Source organism: Aphelocoma coerulescens, chromosome 8 (genome assembly GCF_041296385.1).
Source record: "Aphelocoma coerulescens isolate FSJ_1873_10779 chromosome 8, UR_Acoe_1.0, whole genome shotgun sequence".
Taxonomy (NCBI): Eukaryota; Metazoa; Chordata; class Aves; order Passeriformes; family Corvidae; genus Aphelocoma; species Aphelocoma coerulescens.
Genome location: NC_091022.1, coordinates 12,245,088 through 12,267,176, shown reverse-complemented (window position 1 = coordinate 12,267,176; position 22,089 = coordinate 12,245,088). Strand labels below are relative to the sequence as shown.

The 22,089-nt window shown below is 40.3% G+C and overlaps 1 protein-coding gene, 1 long non-coding RNA gene and 1 other non-coding gene across 4 annotated transcripts in view; 2 read left to right on the top strand and 1 right to left on the bottom strand.

The window, feature by feature from the left end:
* Positions 1-16,710, bottom strand: part of LOC138113783 (uncharacterized) — a 32,618-nt gene extending 15,908 nt beyond the window's left edge. The window contains exon 1 of the long non-coding RNA XR_011152328.1: positions 16,598-16,710. This is a non-coding gene — a long non-coding RNA (uncharacterized lncRNA). The remainder of the gene's footprint in view (positions 1-16,597) is intronic.
* NTNG1 (netrin G1) overlaps positions 1-22,089 on the top strand; it is a 147,200-nt gene that overhangs the window by 11,318 nt on the left and 113,793 nt on the right. The gene's annotated exons all lie outside the window — the stretch shown is intronic.
* On the top strand, positions 4,889-4,962 carry TRNAI-GAU (transfer RNA isoleucine (anticodon GAU)). Its single transcript has one exon. It is a non-coding gene; the product is annotated as a tRNA-Ile (tRNA).

Here is a 22,089-nt window from a genome sequence, read left to right as displayed (position 1 = left end):
TCCAAAGAACAGAAGAGCCTGCCTGCCTTCCTTCTGGCTGTATCCCTCTATTGTCACACCTTTAATGCTCTGCACACCTTGAGAAGCCACCAGGGCTGAGGGGTTTGTTCTCGTGTAGATTTCTGCTACTCCTTTTGGTTAACATTCTTTTTGGAAATGGTACAGACCACACAGACCTCATCTCTGGACTTCAGATGGGTACAGGTAAAGAATTTTCTAAATGTTTTCTAAATTTAAAGAGTTCAGCAGTAGGATGGGAGAAGGGTGTGTTGGAATGTGGATTGGTGAATGAGGACCTGCTCACCATGATGCTTCTCCCAGGTACCCACTCTTGAGGACAGTAAACATATTGCAGGAGCTGAGAGAAAGCAGGCACAGCCCTTTTACAGGCAGCATTTGGCTCTCCCAATCAATAACTATCTGGCTAAGAAGTTGAGTTATGTTGTTCTGGTGATTGTATCTCGTCAAGGGCTTTGACCTACTAAGTGATGGGTTTGGAATGATAAAAATGTGCATAAGATCAGAAAAAAAAAACCAGATAGCAGGAGGGCACTACTGAATTTTACCTTAATATCACGGGTTTTTTTCAGTTCCCATCCTCAAGGTCATTGCACCCCTACTAAGGCAGCCATCAACATCCTCCTCCTGCCAGGCCAGTTCTCATAACTCCAGAAGAAGATTTACAGAAGCTGACCAAGAAAAAATAATGTTCTTCACAAGTTATTACAGAGATGAATGGCACCTGTTCCTGTGATGACCTGTTTTAACACTTTCTTGATGACACCACCATACATGAGCTTCTCTCAACTCCTGACATGCAAGCCACAGTTGTTTGGTTTTTTTTGTCTTTCAGCCTAGCCAGCCACCAAGGCCACAGAAAGCAGATGTAAGGGCAATGCTGAGCCAGCCTTTGCTGTCACTGCCTTTACTCTGAGTTAGTAATTGTTGTGTTGATAATTATGAGCTGTGTGAAGCCTTGCAAGATTAGCAGAACAAGTTTACTTTTGCAGTGATTAAGTAAATCATTAATTGGAAACACTTTAGAATTCAAAATTATCCCTCCTAACCAAGGATCAGGTGCACAGCATTTTGCTGAAACATGTATAAGCATTGGCAGTGCAGCTATATAAAGGGCAGCTGCTGAAGAAGAGGGCAATAAACCTCCTCATCTGAGCTAGTAAGGAGCCTACAAAGGAATGCTGGTCTTGGTGGCAGACCCTGCCCTGAATTCTACACTCACCAGAGCATTCCAGGAGGTGTTGCAGCCCCCCCCCAGGCAACCCATGCAATGCATGGTTGCATACAGCAACAAGCATACAGCAATGTTGCATGTCAGAAGATGGTAACAGAGATCCCTTCTATTTCTGTGTGAAACTTGAACGATTCTTGGATAATTTGTTTCCAGCAGAAATCAGCTTTCTGCCATATAAGAAATGCTTGTGAGACTCTAACAGTATTGTCACAGACTTTGTTAGAAGACGTTATCTGGCCCATAAACACCTGAGACAGAGGAACTTGTAATTGAGCCTACAGTACCACTGTACCTGACAACACAGAAATTTATTTCAAGCCTGCACTTTGGAGATCTTCACATGCCAGGTAGTTGGGTTCAGTTATTATTGGCTTTAATTACTTACAGTTTTCTGACCTAGGTTTCTTAATGCTTTATACAGAAAAGCAGTACAGAAAGTAAGCACAACAAAATATGGGCACACTTTACAGGTAATTTACAGAGCCTTAAGCTGATGAGAAATGAGAGTCCATTCCTACAATATCTTTGTCTCAGTATCTTATTCTGCAGTCAGTGAAATTCACAGACATTGAGAAGCCATAGAAAAGAGCTATTTTCTGATTTGGTTTGGGTTTTTGGTGGAATGATTTTAGCTTTTCCAAGTTTGATGAGTCAGGTTTCAGCTATTTTTTTAATATAATTTTCTTTGCTAATTGTATGTGCAAGGGTCACAGAACTAAGGTTGTAAAAAAAAAAATATCTAATTTTAACCTGCAGTTGATTTATGAAATGGTACTGAGTTCCTTGAGTTCAGGAAAATAACATATACCACTGATAATCTCTGGGAACTGATTTAACACCGTATTCTATTGCAGTGCTAGGAAGCAGCCAAGGACTTGTAACAATCTGTCATTTGCAGTGACATTTTTATTACTCTTTCAGAAATGCTGTGCTTTAATTGTCTCCTTGCTTCAAATCAACTGCTTAGTTTGCTTTAACAGTATTTTTTTTGCTATAGTTACCACTGCCCTTGCTATAAGAAACCTAAACTCCCTGTATATTTCTGGCATGGTAACTGCCAACAGGAACAGGAGCAGAGAACCTACCCGTGTCCTTCTAATTTAAGGGAGTGAAAATGCTACTGATTGCAAGTCACATTTTCATGGAGTTCACACCAAATTCCTTGTAGACCTGCATCCCAGGCAATTCCACCTCGATTCACTAGGACTGACCTGAGAGAAAATCCATCAAAATAATATACCTTTTTTTTTTTTCCAGTATTATGGAGTTTACAACAAGCTGCCCAATGGAGAAATAGCTTTGCTTTCAACCATTATAAAGAAACTGCAAGCTCTTAATTTAGTAGCAATGTCGCTTGTGCTTTAGCATCTTCTGCAGTGTGCCTCCAACTGATGAACTGAAGCACAACTATAAATAACGATGATGTCTTTGTCAGCTTGTGAGAAAAAAGGGCTGGATCTTGGTTTTGTTTTTTGGCTTTTTTTTTTCCACATTTCCTGGAAGTACATGTAGTAAGATACCTCTAATCTCTTCTTTTGCTTAATACATAGATTTATCTCTTTGATGGGTTGCTGAATCAAACCACTAATTTGTTGCGTGCTGGTTGACAACAAAACTCAGTGACCCATTGGTATACAGCAATAAGGTTGTCTTGTATACAATGGGCACCCCAAAGTTTAGTGATTGCATTAAGTTCTCAGCTTTACAGTTCAGAACTTTGAGGTGCTCTTCCCCTTCCAAGTGAGAGGTAATTTCCCTCCACCCCAAACTGGACTTGATTGAACCTGGCCAAACTGCATTCTCAGACCTCTGGTCTCTGTGCATCCCCTGTGCAACTCGGTGGAGATTTTCTCCCAGCATCCCGAATCCTTGGGATCCCAAATCCTTTCACAGTTGGGCAGCTCCGTTAGCACTCTGTATTTGATAACTAAGAAATTGTCCAAGGAGCAAATGGCTTTGTTCATTTGGGTGTACCAGCTCTGTATTTTAAAAGAGTACCAGTCAGAAAAGCATAAATTCACAAATCCCCAGTTTGGGGACTCAATGCAGATGAAGAGGAGGGACTTGATGCCAGCTGTGGCAGCATAGCTGGTCTTCATGCTAAGATGTCTTAATGGAGCAGATGAAATCCATCCTGGATTCTGAATCATGTATGCATTCAGGCAAAATATGATTGGGAAAAAAAATGAGTTAATTTTCAAGGCTTGCATGCCTTTAGATTTGTTTGCTTGAGTATATTTTTGGAGGGTAATGTTAGATGCTGAGGGAAAGTTACAGCAAGGCTTGTGACTAATGGATAAGATGCAGTATGCTCTGTGATGCTATGAAAAAAATGCTGATGCAGTTAACTGATATCAGAGAGATAAAATAGCACCAGCATTACAAAAAAAAAGCCAAACTGAAAGATTTTTGTAAAGTTTTTGAGATCTCACCTTGGTATCATTTTAGAGGATGTTTCTAATTAGTAGCCGCACAAATAATTGCTGATTAAAGTGCCGTACAACTCGATTAACGAGGTGAAGGAAAAATAGCAACATTTTCATTTTAATGAGATGTCTGCTCTCTCCTCCTCCCTACTATGCATCTTAATGTACCTTGCTGTCTGCACTGACTTGGGGCTCCAAGGCTTTGTCATTTCTTGGCAATTCCACTCTCTAATTTCTTCTGACACATGGTGCTTAAATCCACACGAAATGTGAGGTGAGGCAGAGAGGATTCCTGCAGACTGCCATGCCATAAGAGGAGCACTCATTTGCATTATTCATTAGATAAACGCACTGATTTGCATCTCATTCTGGTCTCCTCCATTTCCAGGCAGGGGATGAGGCAATTCACACAATTGCTGAATTTTTGAATGATACTAATAGTGTTCATTTGGGATTAAGTCTCCATTGTCTGCTGCTCTGTATTTTGTCCCACACTTACCTTAAATACCTACAGAAATTACATCCTTTTGTTCTTTTAATAGTGAACTGTGCCTATTTACTGCATAGTAAAAGGGTGCTAATTTGTTTATCATTAAAATTTTGAAAGTATTTATCAAAGCCATAATTCAATATTTGATCATTATTTGTGATTATTACAATCTTTTTCCCTGTTCTGAGGTTATGATTCAAAAGCAAAAGCTTGTCAATCCAACTGTGGTGATCTGACTACCTACAATTTTTTTGTCGTTCAGTATTCTTGAGCAGTAAGCTTTTAAGAACTACATGCCCTCTGTTAACTAGCATGTTAATGCAGTAAATTAAGAAATAATATAGCCCTAGATAATTATCAACATTGTTTCTCTCTTTTTTTAGCTTTATAAACCCATTTACATTATGCTTAGCATTAATATTTGATTCAGAAATCTATACTGTAAAAAGGAGGGGATATCACTGTTCTGTCCACAGGGGAAGGAAGGTTTATTTTGCAGGATGGGGGTTAGCAGTATTGAGCTCTTTCATCCTGTTACTAAATACAAGATACTGCCTAGGGAAATTGGGGATTTTAAAGGACTTAAACCAGTATCATGATTGCATCAATGTTTTTTGAGAAAACCTAGATGATCAACACCTTCAAGTGCTGCTGCAACCCAGAGCCATTCCCTGAACCATCATTTACCTCCAAAGACAGCAAATTGCAAAAACAAGTAGGGGTTTATTAGCTCAGTGGGTTAGAGCATGGTGCTGATAACACCAAGGTTGTGGGTTCAATCCCCCTATGGGCCACTTACTGAAGAGCTGGACTCAATGATCCTAGTGGGTCCCTTTCAACTCAGAATATTCTGCAACTTTCAGAGCCCTTAGTTACACCTGGTGCTGCACTGGGCTGTATATTGCCCAAAACTAAGCAAAGACATTGCCACAATTTTAGATAGCTTAGAGCATAATTGAAATGCAGATGTCAAAAGCAATTAAAAAGTGAGGCTCTGAAGGGTGACTTAGGCATGTGTTAAGGCTGATGATTTTGCATTATTTTTGTTGAAATTTTTGCATAGCTCTCTGGCTGATGCTGAAGCTCTCTGATTTCTTAGGGTGCCATGCTAGACAAATTCACTTCTTGAATTAGAAGATGGGAAAGGCAATGACCCTGAGGAACAGTTAGTCAGAACACTTCATCTGTAAGCAGGATTGTGGCAGAAAATACAATTGAAATGGCATACAAAAATGATACCAGTTTATATTAGGATCCTGCCTAATACACAACTTAATTATAATTGAGTTTGCCACAAGTTAGTGACAGCTGAATCTAAACAAATCACCTAGGTAATGTGCTGATTGCACTAACAGCAGTTGTTGTCAGGGGTGGAAGATGCCATATGGCTCCTCTTCTCTACCCAGGTCAAAATATCATTAGGAAGAAGCTTAACTACATTGACACAAATGAGGAATTAGCTAGTCTGGCTTTCCTCCAGCCTGCAGTGTGCGTACACGTCCCGGGGTCTGGCCATTCCCAGGCACAGTGAGGGGCTACTCAGATTTTTCCAGAATGTACTGAGTGGAGGAGTATCATGGTACTTGAGGACAAACAAAGGCAGCTGGTGCTCAGTTGCATTGCTCAGGCACAGCTTAGCTCTCCGAGACATGCCCAGATTATGTTTGGGGACTTGGTGAAAGGAAAATAAAGTGCAAGTGACACCAAATGCAGGGGCAGGGGAATGTAAGGGCTGAATGACGCGTGAGCCAGTCCTGGACCAGGCAAGGTCAGGTTCAGCCACAGGGAGGGCTTTCTGTGTGAATGAGGACATGAGTCAAAATCCCATGCAGTGTATTTGGTATAAGTCTTCTAAAGTTCGTACAGCCTTTTTGATTTTGTGAACAGATGAAACTATAGCATAAATTTTGCAGGGCTATGACCAAGGTGTGATCCCTCACATTCCCTTTTGGTTTCAGAATCTTCTCCATTTACAAGTATGAAATGCTAAAACCAGTCACTAACAATAATGCAGTAGCTACTGCTCCTGCAAGAGCCGCAGAGCCTGATTGCACCACCTCTTTGAAATGAACTTTTAGCGTGTCTGTTCTAAACTGTGCGATGCTTTTCTAGGTTGCACCAGGCTGAAGTGCAGCAGAAGTACACTTTATGCTATATTAAATTGTTATTAACTACAAAATGTCATCCAAAGTATAATGTTCTGCCAGTTTGAATTATATATTTTTGTTACGCTTTTTGCTTTGAAAAATACACATTTGAAATTTTTAAGTGTGCCAAGTAGGCCAGATGCTGCCCTTCAGAAATAAAAATTGCCTTAACTGATTCTATGATGATTTGGGTTGTAGAAGAGCCGTAAAATTTCTGGCAGACTTAAAATATCTTTCCTTGAACACTGGTCCCGCTGTGCTGATCTTGCTGTCAGCAAGGGTTTGCAGATCCTCAGTTATGAAACACCTTGTCACCACTCACCCAGCAGCCTGCTCCTGCTTTGCTGTGAAGTTTGTCAAAGCACTTTGTCCAGATTTTGAACTATAGAATGTATTTTCTAATTTTTTTTAGGAAAATGGTTGTGGACAGTCCTGTGATTAAACTCAGGGTAGCTATTCTGAAGGGTGTTGCAGAAAAGGTGGATAATTCATTATGCAGAAGCTTTTAGATTATTCTAAACAATATATACCCTTAAAAATGTCCTTGTCTAGTGCAAAGTGAGGAGAGCAGCTGTTCAAAATTTATTTTTATCATCACTCTCCAATGGATATTAGACCTCTTTCTCTTTTGGGGCTTGCCACAGTGTCCCTGATGAATTTACTGCACAGCTCTGCCTCATTCATTACAAACCACCTATTTTAGCTGCCATGGGCTTCTCTGCACTGCCAGTGGCACCTCTGAATCTGGAGCAAGCCTACTGAAGTCACCATGGAAGTACCTAGACCCTGGTTTGGTTTCTCCATACTGTCTTCACCATGTTAAGTAGCCAAAAAAAAAAAAAAATAACAACCAGGCTTTAGGATGGAGCAGAGGATTTTTACTGACACAGGAAAAATTCCTCCAGTGGCAGAGGATTGGCAAAATCAGCTCAATGCCATCTGCTCTTTGATCCTCCTCCTATTTCAGAAGCTTATTCAGGAGATGGACCATGCCAGCAGCTGGAGGACATGGAGCAGACCTGAGAAAAACTGTTCCAGACAGTCAGAACTCTGGGACTTGTGTAACCAACACAAGCTAGAACAGCCTTTAGGATGCTCTAAATTATGCCTAGAGTTCTTGCAAGTCTTAATCAGGATGAAATGCTCTTTAGGACTACTTTTCTCCCTCTTCATTTGTGATGAGCATAAACTGGAAACCAAAATACAGGAATTTGCTCACTCTGCAGGTAACAATTTCTACAGTATGTTCATAAATTTAAAAAGTGAAGCTGTTTCAGATAAGCTTCAAGAATGACAACAGAAATAAAAATTTCAAAACCAGATAGAATAGAATCATAGAAACACTAAGGCTGGAAAAGACCTCCAAGATAATAGAGGCCGACCTATTACCAAACACCATTTTGTCAACTAAACCACAGCATTAAGGGCCACATCCAGTTGTTTCTTGAATACCTCCAGGAATGGTGACTCCACCACCTCCCTGGGCAGCCCTTTCCAATGCTTAACCACCCTTTCAGAGACGAAATTCTTCCTGATGTCCTGAACCTCTCCTGGCACAGCGTGAAGCCATTTTCTCTTGTCCTGTCACTGGTTGCCTCGGAGAGGCCAACCCCCACCTGACTACAACCTCCATTCAGGTTCTCTTAGAAGGCAAAATGTCTTCCCTGAGCCTTCTTTTCTTCAGGCTAAACACCCCCAGCTCCCACAGCTACTCTTCATAGGACTTAGTCTCTAGACCTTTCACCATATTTGTTGCCTTTCTCTGGACGTGTTCCAGCTCCTCAAAGTCTTTCTTGAAGTGAGAGGCCCAGAACAGGACACAGATCTTAAGTGCTTCTTGGTACTACAAGAACAAGTCATTTGCAGCATAGAAAACTTTACAGGATGCAGCCCTTCTAACATGCCTCACTAATTACAGAAAGCTGATCCTCATTTATTCATCCCTCATGTGTGAAATTCTGAGAGCTGAATCAAATTAAGTTCCAAGTATGTTTTCAGTTTATGTTGAGAGATGCCACTATTTCAGCAAAAAGAGAAAAGGAATATTGCTTTCCTTCAAGCAGTTCGAACAACAGTGCAAGGAGCTTACATCTGTTACAAGAGGGAAACGCTATCTTTATGCATTTTTGTAAGGCAGCCAATAGCTAATGGACAGGAAGTCTTTCCAAAAGTTTTGCAAATCTACATAATGTTCCTGAGGACTGGAGTGTGCATTCGAATCACAGATTTAACAGAGAGGAGAAAAGCGGGGGCATTTGTGCAGCCACATAGCTCACTGTTGGCTATGTATCTGAGAAGGATCAAAATCACCAGTCTTGCCAGCTAAGAATAGCATTATTTTAAGTTTAAAATACTGCCTTTATGATGTTTCTTTTCAGTTCATAGCACATAAATCAGTGCTGCTTCCTGCCCTTCACAGCAGACCTAAGTGTTTGTAGGTGTTGTGCCGTGATAAATGCGGATATCTGTGAGTGCATGGTCCGTTCTCCAGAGCAATGACTCACATGTAACCAGGGTGTCTGACAGAAATCCCATAGAGGAATGAACTAATCTAAATTGCAAGGACCAGAAATAAACATGTACAGTGGTAGCTGATTACACTACAGTTTCTTACCTTGAGCTGAAGCACAGAGTTGTAAGCCTGCTCCTGAGAAATACAGTCTCTGATGGACTTTCATTGCACTTAATATTTGTGTTGTGGAGCAAATGCATCATGGGGTACTCACTAAAACCTGAAGACCTCTGACTCAAATAACATGATTTATACATGATCTTCCTATTCATTTGCAGTGCCTGTGACAATCCATGCACCTTCAGTACTGTGCTCTGAACCGGAGCCAGCACCTGCACCTCAGCTCACGCCAGTTCCATGGATGAGCAGTCAACTTCCCACAGTAGTGCATTGCGTCTAAATGCTTTAGTGTGCAGGCTCCTATTGAATACTGTGATTAAGGATTCTCCCAGAGGAAAATTAATATAAGAAAATTACAGAAAGCTATACTTCATATTTCCTTTTCTATCTCACTGTTCACTCCAGGTACCTTCATAGGAATTAAGTATATTTTTTTAGTGCTTTACTTTATACAGGAGATCATAGAGCATTAAAGTTCCTGCTTTCATACAGAATTATTAAAAGTCAGTCACAGTGGTAGCTTTCAAGGAATAGCACTTATTTGCCATGCCAGCTAAATTTAGGAGATTACTGCTATAACTGAGGCATTCCAGTTAGATGTATGGTTTTTTTAAAAGTTGATGGTGCTATTACAGCAACTTAATATATTTGCATTTATCATTTCTCAATATGTCTCCTTCTTCAGCCCAGCAGTCCAGATTTTCTTTGTCTAAAAACCTTTCCGTGCTTCTCATCCCTTCTTTATCACAAGGTAATCAGAGTTCTCTGAACATCAAATAGCATGAGAACAACAGCAGTAACAATGTCTAAAAAGATGTGGGAGTCTGCAGGGGAAGTCAGGCGGAGAGTAGTATCACACTCTGTGTTGGCACTTAATGATGCATTATTTCCATAAACTTAGTGAAGATGAGGGTTTAACTGATTGATTCCCAAGTGAGAATTTTCTATGCTGTCACTGTAAAAATATTTATACAACAGTATTATTTAGGGTAACATGTATTTATGAGCCCTTCTTGTGCTAACTGCATGCTGTCCAAACATCTGGGTGATCCCCTACCCCAAATGCAAGCTCTCTTTTTATGGACAAGTTGTGAAGTACAGGGAAGTAAGGAATCAACACTACCCAGCATCAAAGATACTAGCTGTAACAGAGCACCCTATTAATATTTAGTTTCAATATTGTATTAGCATAGTTCCACTTCCTGAAAGTCACTGCTGAAAAAGAGGTTCCTTTAAGGAGATTCATGATCTCCTTTCACTGATTTTTATGGAGAACTCCTCCCAAGTGTAAAAAACAGCACAGAAGAAAGTACAAGGGTTCCTGTGTAATAAAAAAGTGTAAGTAAGTAAAAATCAAACAGCTAAGGAGTAAAGGCCCTTATCACCAAGCAGTGATATGGGGGCAGCACTGACTTTCTGATATCAAACTGGAGATGATGAGTGGGGCAGGAACAGGCAGTGAAGGGTTTTGAAAGTGAGGGCGAACAGCTGATGGCTGATGAGATGGAGAAGGAATAGCTGGTGCTGGAGTGCAACAAGAGCATGCAATGAGCTAGAAAAATGATCTTAGCAGAAGCCTTCTGGATTTCTGGATGGTTATCAACAGGGCTAAGTTGCATTCATCAAAAAAAAGGTTGTTGCTGTAATCTAAACACGGTATGGGAAGAGTCTCAAAGAGAGTTTAACTAGGAAGATGGATAGGAAAGACTGTATCGCAGTGATATGATAGTGATGTAGCATGGAAGCCATAAATCATCTGGCAGAGCCAGTCCACTGTCAGCAAGGCCAATTAGCCCATGATGAGCACTGCGCTGCCAAAGCGAGGCGTCTGCTACCCAAGCTATCGGGTTTTTAGCTATCACAAGAACATCTAAACAACAGATTTATAGCTAGCTCAGTTCTCTGCTCTGTGCAACTAAATACAGTGGAAACATATTTAGACGAAGTGTGACTTTCCAAATTAATCCACCTGACAGGCGGGAGGTACAGCAGATCATGCTCGCTTTAAGTCATTCTTTGCAGAATGTTTCCTGCAATCACAGTTCCCCTTCTTTGCAGTCTTGCTTTTTACTCACAGTTCTCCACTTCAGTCACTTCCAGCCTCTCTCTTCTTGCTAATCAATTTCCCTACAGCAACCCCATTTCCTCCCCAGTACCTCAAGTTTAAAACTGAGGGTCCAGTTCTGCTTTGTCTTCCTTGTCATGACAAACAGTGTTTGTCACGACAGATACTCAGCAATGACATGCACTAGGAGGAGTGACATACTCAAAGGAATAGACATCTTCTGGATCTGTGTTTTTGCTGTATTTCTCCTAAGCAGCATATTGTCATTTCTCTTGCCTCAGCATGTCAGGTTTGCCATGCCATGGCTTTATTCAGGGCAATTAAGCATATGGAGATTTCAGATGCCTACTTCCCAAAGGATATACTGGTCATTCCGAGACACTCCTGCCTTAGAGTCATTTGGCAGTTCCAGGCTACCCTGGTACAGGATGCACACATTCCATCATCACAGGCCCAAAACATTCAGCGCATTTATGGTAAAGAATTTTATATATGTGATAATATTTGAGAGCATTCTAATTATGCTAAATGATAAACACAGGCATTCTGGATAAGGGAAAACATGGAATCCAAAATCCTGCTAAAAATGGTGTCAAAAAACCTGGAAAATTCTGCTGCGGTACTTTGAATCTGATTACCATCAGTATACTGGGGTTTTTTTCTGAATGACCAGGATACAAAATCATCTTTAAAACTCTTTCATATACTTGGGATGACATTTTCATAGTTATTAATTGGGTAACTTCCAGATGTTAAGCCTTTGAAGCAAAAAGTTAAAACAAGTGTAATGTGCTTGACTGCATAAAATAAGACCTAGCTAAACACCTGCACAAACATGCTCAAACATTATCAGTCAGTGAGTTTTTGAGAAATAGAGCTACATTTACCATGAAGCACCTGTCCATGGAATGAGAAATTTAATGGCTGAGACACAAATGAAATTTAGGAGCTAGCTTCAAGCCAATTTCTCAGCAACTCAGAAGGTTTGTGTTTTTGTGGCTGGGGCCCATGGAAAATGTTCTGGTCAGCATTAGCAAAGCCAGAGGCCATCGTTATATTCATCAGCAGTGCTGTGGAACACTGGAAATCCTGGCTGCTGCCCAAGCACTGGTCCTACACCAACCCAAACTCCCAGGCTATGGAGCTTGAGGTTTGATGAAAATGTCAGTACTACATTGCTGTGACTGCACTGTTCCTACACATTTTGGATTCTGCTTCCCCCAGTATTTTCCCTGCTTCCTTAATTTCTCCTGATTTCATACACATAGATTTCGACCTCTAAAGCACTTGCTTTCTTTACAAATTCACAGATTAATACAGAAAGGGAGTGAAAGATTTCAGCTGCAGAAGGGTAACCTGTTGTGACTGAGTATTGTGAGTGTTAGAGAACACTGGATTTCTATTTAGAATTTGTATTTAGGGTTTTATCTCAATTTATCTGCTTTAGAGCAGAATGAGCATGACTTCCCTGGAGTGATACAAAAGAAGGAACATGCAAGGTATGTTCCCTTAAGCTTTGGCACAAACTCAGGCTGCGCTTGACAAGACAGTGGCTCCTACCTCATGTCCCCAAAGAATGGAAGCAAACCTGCAGCTGCCTCAAAAAAAAAAAAAAAAAAAAAAAAAAAAAAAAAAAAAAAAAAAAAAAAAAAAAAAAAAAAAAAAAAGAAGAAGTGAGAAAGGCCTCTGCTCCTTTCATTTTTCTGCAGATCTGACACTTCAGGATGCTGAACAATTATGGTATGTTTATAAAAGTCATTATAAAAAGTGTTGTTTTCAGCAGAATAAATTCAAGGGTTTCACTCATCACTTTTAAATGCGAGTAGCAGGACTGCAAGGTCAAAGGTATGAGCTTATGCTGTTGCTGCTTTGCAAATGCCAAGAGGGATTTTCACCGCAACTCTGCTTCACCCCAGAGAAAAGCCTCCTCCATTATCTTTTTAAATTAAAATGGACACCAAAAAGAGATGTTATATGAATTAAGAGAAGGGACTTTGCACTCTGGCTTGATTTGGAATAATTAGAATTGTTGGGAAGTAATTTTCCAAGTACACTTTCTGTCCCTAATTAAATCCATGGAAATGCCTCATTTTTTGGTTATTGCCAAGGTGCATTTCAAACTCACACAGAAATGCACAATTGTAATTTCATTAGAATTCCATTTCTCCAGGCTATACAGGTGCAATGAAAGAAGAGGTAAAATTAATTAAAACTGTGGACATGTTTATACCCACCAGGTGTCATAAAAGGTAGTGGCTCAGACATTTTTCAAGTAATTAAGCAGACAGTTCTTCTTTTTCAGATGAGTTATTGCCCTTCCCTCTTTAATCTATGTAAGAGATTTCATCACAGAGCTATTGTCAGGTGATGGGATTGCTCTTTACAGTCAGCATCCCCCTCGCACTGCCTCTCGTTAATCAAAATCACATCATCGCTGCAGAGAGGCAGTGACATGCTATCGGCACATTTCCAAAGGCAAGCTTCATGTGCCAAGCTCTGCCCACAATTTAGGCTAAAAAGGGGATAACACAATTTTCAGTTTAACCATATTTGGATTAAATAGTTTGAGTGTTCATTCAGGGCACAGCACATCTTCTGCATGTAAAGCTCAGTTCTCCTCAGTGAGGGCAGCATTTAATCAGATTCATATGTGTTGGTGGTGTTTGTGTTATCGAGTTTTTTCATTCCATTTCTATTTTGTCAGGAGTTTTTCTTCTGGCCATGTTGAGATAATCACTAGTTTTCCTGAGGATGTGCAAATTGCCACGGTTGCATCCTCAGGCAATAATGTACATAAGACTGTAATTATGGCATTTTCTAAGTTTTCAGTGTAAGTTAGGATCAGAATTTTGTACATTTTCTTTCTCTGCCTTGGCAGTGGATATAAATACACCTCTTGGCTCCTCTCTTTGGGCTTCCAGTACACAAACACAACCTCCACATCCTGCCGTGTATCCTGTGTACATAGCTCTGCCTAGGGGCGGAGCAGGTGCTCAGAGCACCCGTGGTGCTCTCTGGGCACAGACACGACCCCACATCTTCAGTACCAAGAGCGGGGCCAGCCTGGTTCAGTCAGCCTGGACAGAGAAGGTGACTCCTGGGACAAAACAGTGCTGCCATTGCTCCTCCCGCAGAGTGTATGGAAGAGCCATGCTAACCCTGTGCTCCCCACTGCTCTGCTCTGCATTAGTAATAACCACAGAGCTGCTCTGCACCTCCAGTACCCTCACTGGCACATGAAAGCTGTTTGCCATCCCACAGCCAAGGGAATGGGCTAGAGCCTGCATTCTATAGCAAGTTGTGCATTGTCTCTCCCAGTCCTGCAGCACGGGTATAAACAGACAACCACGTCCACCATGTTTTCTTAAGGAAAATAGTAATTTCTTATTTTTATTTCCTTTTTCAGTTGGTTTGTATTCTACAGTGGCTATTAAGTATTTTCTAATGGGCAATTTTAATTTTTTTTAATACTGCAAGAGAAAAAGTCAGTGTAAAATAGCTTGCCCTGTATTTGACAAAGTGGAACATGCTAACTGCATTCAGTTGCAAATGTCCATAACAATGGACATACTTAGAGCAAAAATAATTCAGAACGGCAATATGCACGGCATACTTCCATTTAGAGTTGGTGCCTTCCTTGGTCTTGTTTTTCTTGGTTTTCATTTAATGCTCTGTCTTTATTAACTTATATAATTTTAATTACATTACCTTTCATAATATTGTAATATTCTCCTGCTTTCAACATTATCCCTTACAAGGTCATCTCTGATACATGACTAATACATTTGAATAAAATGCACAAATAAAGTATGATAGTCACATTAAAGCATATGGGACTGTGCTGAGAATAACAACTCAGTCCAAGCTTTGAACAAAAATTTTTAAAAAAATACAAACCAGTAAAACCTTGGAGATGAAGGTTAAAGTCATACACTTCTAGAACCAAATTCAGCTTTTTTTATACTTTGTACCTGCTGTTCTGGGGCTGAGTTTGACCTTTGGAGGGTTGAAGATGGGGTTTGAAAGAGTTGTTGTTTTTATTTTTTTTTCCTTTTCAAGTTTTAAATAGCCATTTTATTCTATTTCAGTACTAAATTCTGCCTTCTGCTACAACCAGCATAAGTCCAGAATACACCTTGACCTAAATGGTGCTTTGTTGCATTTCTGCTTCACATTTGTTACCTTTTTTGCAATGCCCAGGCTTTCAGTTAAACATCATAGGATTAAGCTCCATCAGTAATTAATTTTAAATATATTGCCTGTTCCACTGATTTACCACATTTCATTAGGTAAAATAACAAATAGAGCCCTTCATTTACTACTTTTGTGCAAGTCCCACTATGCTGTTGTATTTCTCCCTAAACATGTTCTCATTTTTCCTCCTGTAGCAGTCAGTCCAGACATCAAATCATTTCTATCACATGGTCTTGAGTCTTTTTTCTATTTCTGCAATGTCCTATGTCAGGTGAGGAAAGCAAAAAATATATTTTAAGATAGGGTACAACGATGATTTATGGAGTGACATCTCAGTAATGCCAATGTTTTTATCCTAGTCTTTTTGCATCCTAATGTTATGAATTTTTTTCCCATGGAAGTTTCTGCTCCATACACATTGTGCTGTCTTAGATTCTTTTATAAACTTGAAAGAACTTTGGTTTACCTCAGAAAATACTTTTTAAAATATTTAGTAGGCACCAAACTCCTCAAAGCTTAAGCTAAGCTACTTCAAAATCATCTTTAAACAAAATACAATATAGAGATTCTTAAATTTATCTAGGAAGAAGCTTTTCTGAGAAAGCTTTAGCAATTGGTATTTTCCATCACTTACTGGAGGAGTCATGATTTTAATGTCTTGGAAAACAGTTTGTATGGCAGCCAGGTGCTTTCAGAGCATCTGATACCAAGTGCCGTCTCTTACTATTCTTTCATGAAGTAGGGTAACCTTGGATTAATAGACAGTCCTTTATTACTTAAACTTATTTACAGTGCCTCACTAACAGGGTATTAAACACATATTGTTTGAAGTGGTTTTTTTACTTTCACAGTACATATCGTGTTTTAAACTAGAAAAAAGAGACATTCTGATGGTGGATACTCCAGCACTTTGGACACACTACTGCAGCTGCACTTCATGCCAGGCTTGCCTTTTGATTTGGTGTCTCCTGTCATGCTGCAGCCTTCCCTGGTGAGCCAAGGGGGCAGTACACACAACCTCACAAGCCTTTGGCTTTGAGAATGTGAGAACCAACATAACTGCACAACTGAGACACAGTAATGCCACTGAGGACATCCCAAACACACCCACGGCAATAGTACCAGCACCAGCAGCGACTCAACATCAAACAACCAATTTCTTTCCTACCAGCATTCTCCTCTGACCCATCACCACTTGCTGAGAGCAATTCCAGCAGGAGCAGACACAGTAACACCCAGCAGAGGTTAGCACACAATACTTTCAACAGGTAACCACAGCATTAAAAATAAATGTACTGGCTGCCCATAAAACACTATCCATAAATCAACAGCTGCAGAACTCCAGGAGAATAAAAACCATCCAATTCCTATTCAAGTAATGTGAAACTCACCTTGGTCAGAACTGATCGGAAGCCATCACAGCCTTCCAAACACTTGGCAACACCTACAGACTACCCTTGACATGCTCACTTAAGCTCTTAGTTAACAACCACCATTACCAACTTTAATTGGTTAAATTTGTGGAGGTTTTCAAACAGAAGAATCATCCACATCTAATTATGACCTCATTTCTGAAAGCTGGGTCCATGGTGAGGCAAAGCTTTCCCCAAGGCTCTCAAAAGAAGTCAACCTTAAAAATGAAAAAATGGAATTGAAAAAAATTAACAGATGCTATAAAACTCACACTTTAATTAACCGTGAATGGAGAAATCCATCAGTATGGTGTTTTTATATGATGAAAATATATTCATGTACTGCACTTTTAGACTAACATTTTAGACGTAACAGTCTAGTGTGGAGATTACATAGGATTTGAAGAATGCCTCTTTTTAGAAGGATAATACTCCTTTTAAAATGTGAAACTGGAAGCAGAATGGTAGCACCTGGGAAACATGTAAGTGGATAAAACGTCAATAAATAAATCAAGCAGAGCAAATCTACTGTCATCCTTGGATATCTGGAGTGTGTTCTGATGCTTTCTCAGTAAAGAATACTTTAATTTTATTAAAAAGTATTAATTTCATTGAAAAGTTGTATGATCAAAAATCCAAACCTATAAATAAATAGGTATCTTGGAATAGCACACTGATGCTTAACATTCAGTCAAGCTAACTAAATCATGCTGTTTGTACCTGTCCTCATCCCACTTTTTCCCTAGCCCACATACATGTGTTTTTCTAGGTATGGGATCACTGAATTTTTATATAGCATGTAGGCAGTTATGTATGTCATTACCAGTGTGGCAGAAACAAGTTAGTTCTGATAACTAAACTTTTCCAGTGCAATTTGCTAAGTGAGAAAAAAAGAAAACAGAAAATAATTATAACCTGTCTGTGGATAAATGTGACAAAGGTGAGCTGTGCCAGCAGGGTCTGGAAAGCTGCAGTAATCTGCATGTCTGTACATGTCCTGTCTTCTCTTGTCTTGGGACCACAGTCCTCTTTCATTGCTGATAAAAGTAAGATTGACTCCTTCACTTCCAGGAATAGAGGCTGAAGCTAGACACACATTTCAATAAAGCGGAAGCTAATCTAGTGAAGCATCTGGAAGAGAGGTGGTAATCTTAGAGTATTTTTCACTCTTTTCCTCTCTACAGGCCACCACCTCTGAAGGTTTTCTAGTTTCACAGAATCTAGAATGTTTCGAGTGTCTTTTAACCTTCATTCAACAAGTGTACCACATGGCTGAAGATGAATTGTTCTTTGCTGCTGTGTCCTCAATCCTGGCTGGGGTTATTGCCCATTTCCCCTAGCAGAGGCCACAGAGAGGACTCCCCCACTGCTTCAGCCCTGAGGTCTCCTGGTTTAGCTCTAAACCACAGCCACCAGGGCAGTCAGCAGAGCTGATGAATTTTGCGCTGACATGAGCAGCCAGTCTCATCTGCCAGCTGCTGTGGGTCTGCAACCTCTAGGGAGGGGCCATGAATTCATCCCTCTAGCCAGAGTCACTGGGGAGCAGATGTCAAAGCCCTCCCTGAGCTGGAAGCATCTTTGTGTCTGAGCCCAGCAGTGCTTTGTGTCTCTTGGTTTTGGATGGGTGCATTTATCTAAACAAAGCTCCTTCTCTGTTTTGTTTTTTGCTTGTTGGTTTGCTTGTTGGTTTGGCATTTACAGAGAGAGGGAACAAATTCCTTCAGTACTAGTTCTCTGTATCCAATACTAGTTACAAGCAGAGTAAGGAACAGTAAACTTGTGCTTTCTCATACCAAGTTCTCACCCTCACTTTTTTATTTTGGCCTTGTGGTAACATCCCAGCCGGTCCTCTCCAATATAACCACATGGAGTCGTAAGGTCTTTTTGTTTCCTTTTCCCAATTCCTTCAGCAGCTGTGTTGATTCAAATACATACACAGCCTTGAATTGCTGCAAGCTGTAGTCCTGTCTGTTCCACCCATGGCAGAACATAGTGTCTCACTAGCTGCAGAAACAACTCCCCATCTTTCTTCTGGACATCTTGCAAACCACTGTCAAAATTGTTTTGTGCCCCAGTCTCCTGCCAAGTCTCTTTCACATTCAGGCGATGATTTAATGCTTATTCTTCAAGAGGACCAAAGGCTATCCATGAGTCCTTGTTTTCAGGAGCACTGTGAGGTTCCTAAAGCAGCTTGGGAAGTCCTTGAAGATGCCTTGGCCATGTACCATAGGCACCCTTCTTCACAGGTGGGGTCTGACACGTGGATATCTGTCAGAAACATTCAAAGGAACACCTTCCTTATGATCCAGGAGTCCCAATATGTGCATAACTTCCTGTTGTACAGCCAGCACTGCAGCTAGATAGTTTTGTGCTTTAAATAAAGCATAAAGCTGCATTTTCAAGGAATACAGTAAAAAGCCTTTTCACTTAAAGAGCAAATTATCACGTTTCATCTCTATCAGCTTGGTCTTTTCCTGTTTTTCTCCTAAAATGGGCATTTCTAATGGAGGTGGTAGAGCCCTGTGCTCCCAGGGAGGCCTGGTCTCAATCCCTCAGGGAGGCTGAGCTGTGATTACAGGTGACCTCACTGTGTTGACCCCACTATGCCACTCTTTACTTGAGACAGGAAACACAAGGAAATGTTTTCTTCCTCATTTTCACTACTTCTACCTAAACCAGATTTTTGCATTACAAGATTCATGCCTGGCTTTGTGGGTATACAGTATACCCATACAGCTACTTTAGGGTTGTGTTCTTAGATATTTCAGAAATTATGCTTTAGTGTGGCAGCTTCTGATGAACTTCATCAGTGAGCAGGCTAGAAGTCTGACCTAAGGGGTTTGTATATTCAGCTGTATTAAAGCCATCAGTATTTGGACAACTCAGGATTACTGTGATTGGAAGCTCGAAAATACAATGATTTTTTGTGTCTAGTGCATGTTATGCAGGAGGATATTTAAATCAATAATAATGCTATCAGAGCTGGAAATCAAATGCAAAATAATTCCCTGGGCTTCCCATGTATAATGACATTTGCTCTTTTGATGAATTGCTAATGTATTCTTGGACAGAAGAGCTGCCAGCCCAGCCAGCTTCACTATAAAATGGCAGGACAGAGAGAGCAGGATTGTATTTACTACTATTTACTGCTAACAAACTACACACCTTTCAACATGTTGTCTCTCTGCTATGAATTATTCCTATTCTGAAAAGGGAGCATCTAAACAAACTTTAAGACTAGTCTTTTAAGAAATTACTATTTTCTTCAAGGAAATGTTAGTTCGCTTTGTTTGTTTTGAAGTGACAGTACCAAACTGAAACATTATCTTTTTAAAAAGGCAAAAAATTATTTCAGCTGTGATGCCTGCCTTACACTCCCAGCAATTTCCATGACTCTTACCATAAAGCATTTTTTTCTCTGCGTTCATTTCTCGTGTTGGTTTCTGACACCCCGTGCAAGACAAGCAGCCTGACCTAACCTGCAGCAAACCAGCACTGGCCACAGTAAAATGAACTAAATCCACAATGCTGTCCAATGGAGAGATGATGAAGGGATAAAAAAGCAGAGGAAAAAAATCCTCTATTGTTTTCATTTTATGCTGGTAGCAATTTGGGAGTTTCATTTTTCACAGTAATTGTCTAAAACTCACTCAAATGATCAAGCAAAGATAAATCTGAGAGTTGTTTTGCTTATTTGTTTAATAATGTCATTGTAAGATTGAAAAAAAGGGCAATTATTTTGAATTTTATTACCCTGGATTATTAATTTTGTGAATATTTAAAAAGAATAGTAGTTTGGAGATTTTTTTCTAGGCATAGTGCTGTGCTATGATTCCTTTACATAGTGGATTCATAAAGATTTTAAAAGCATGAAGTATTTCTGATTCCCAAAGGACTCTGTCTGGAAGATGACAGCCATAAGACTGTACAGAAAACCTTATATTGTATGAGCTCTAGTAATTTTTAGCAAATGCATCATTTTATCTTGAGATTGGTTGATGCTCTGTACCTGTAATATTTAGGTATTTTATAAGCTTAACTCTTAAGGTATCAGTGCAATTGTGTGATTCATGTCTGCAGTCCAAGACAACCTGCATAAATCCTGCTCTGGTTACCTTTGGTGCTTCTGCTGATGCCACCGAATTGCACGGACCATGCTTAAAAATCCTCAGCTGTGTGATATACAGCTCCCAAAACATCTCTCAAGACGTGTGAGCCTGTCAGAGAAGAACAAGTGAAAGTTTTCATCTTTGCAACCATCACAATCTTTTACCTGACCAGCAAGCAGAAAAGCCGAGTGCAGTGCCCAGGCCAGCCCCCCATAGCAGCTGAGGCACATGCAGCCAGATTATCTTCCATTCATTTCTTTTGGATACCAAAGTCATGGGAGTGCATGGAAGTTAGGTGATTCCTTCTTTTGCTTTCCTGCTTTCTCCATTGCTCCAGAGTCCTGCATGCACAGGATTAGGCTCTTTGCTTATGTAAATTGCTGAGCACAAAATATCCCCAGTTGTGTCCTCGTTACAGACTGCACCACACACCATGCCGCTCTCCCTGCACAGAACAGTTTATAGCCAGTTTCTTCCCTAACAGAGCAAGTGCAAATTTTATCAGGGTGATGGATTATGTAAGAAAATACATTTTCCCCATTGATTCATTGTTTCAAAGGACCCATTATCTCTCCCATTTTCTGTAGCATTCCCCTAAAGGTCATATCAATGTTTCTGGAACTTTTTGAGGAAAAAATAAAACTGCAATTATTTTTTTTTCAGATCTGAAAAAAGAATAATTTCACAGCTGTTGGCAAGAGGTTAAGAGTGTGCCAACAGCTCGAATGATTAGCACAGGCCGCTTCTGTAGCCTGCTTTGCAGAGAGCATACGCTGTCTTGCATGTTTCTGCAGTTCTCACTGCAGGGCCTGGAGAATCCAGGAAAACTCTCTGTGAGAAAAGCAGCTTAGTATCAAAGCAGTTCTGCTGATAAGATTCAGTGCAGTTCACCGCTGGCACTGATAAAGCTTTAGGTGGCTAGTAAATAATAGATCTATTTGTGCTGTATGTGTTAGCTGCTGCTACTCTTACAAGGAACAGAGTCTTGCTGGCTTTTGGCTTTTCGTAATGAAGTGTGTCTTAAAAACAACTTCCCTTGTAGAAAAAGTTCATTGGTCTCCATTTCAGGTATTTAAACATTATGTGGGCTATTCATTTAAAAGGATGTCTGAATACCTGAGGGTTTAGATTATCAACAGATCCTGTCAGGTGGGGTCTGACACAGGCATACACACAGGCATTCACATGTTCAGAGCATTAAACCCCCTTAGATAGAAATTTATCTCTGAACAGGGGAGCTTAAGAAAGTGGGGATGGAGAGCAGCCCTGCTCACTGTGCTCCTGTGCTGGGGCTGGGGGCAGGTTGTGGGGTCAGGCTCCGCCTGCCTGTGCAAGTGAGCACAAAGCCCCCCAAGCCCCATG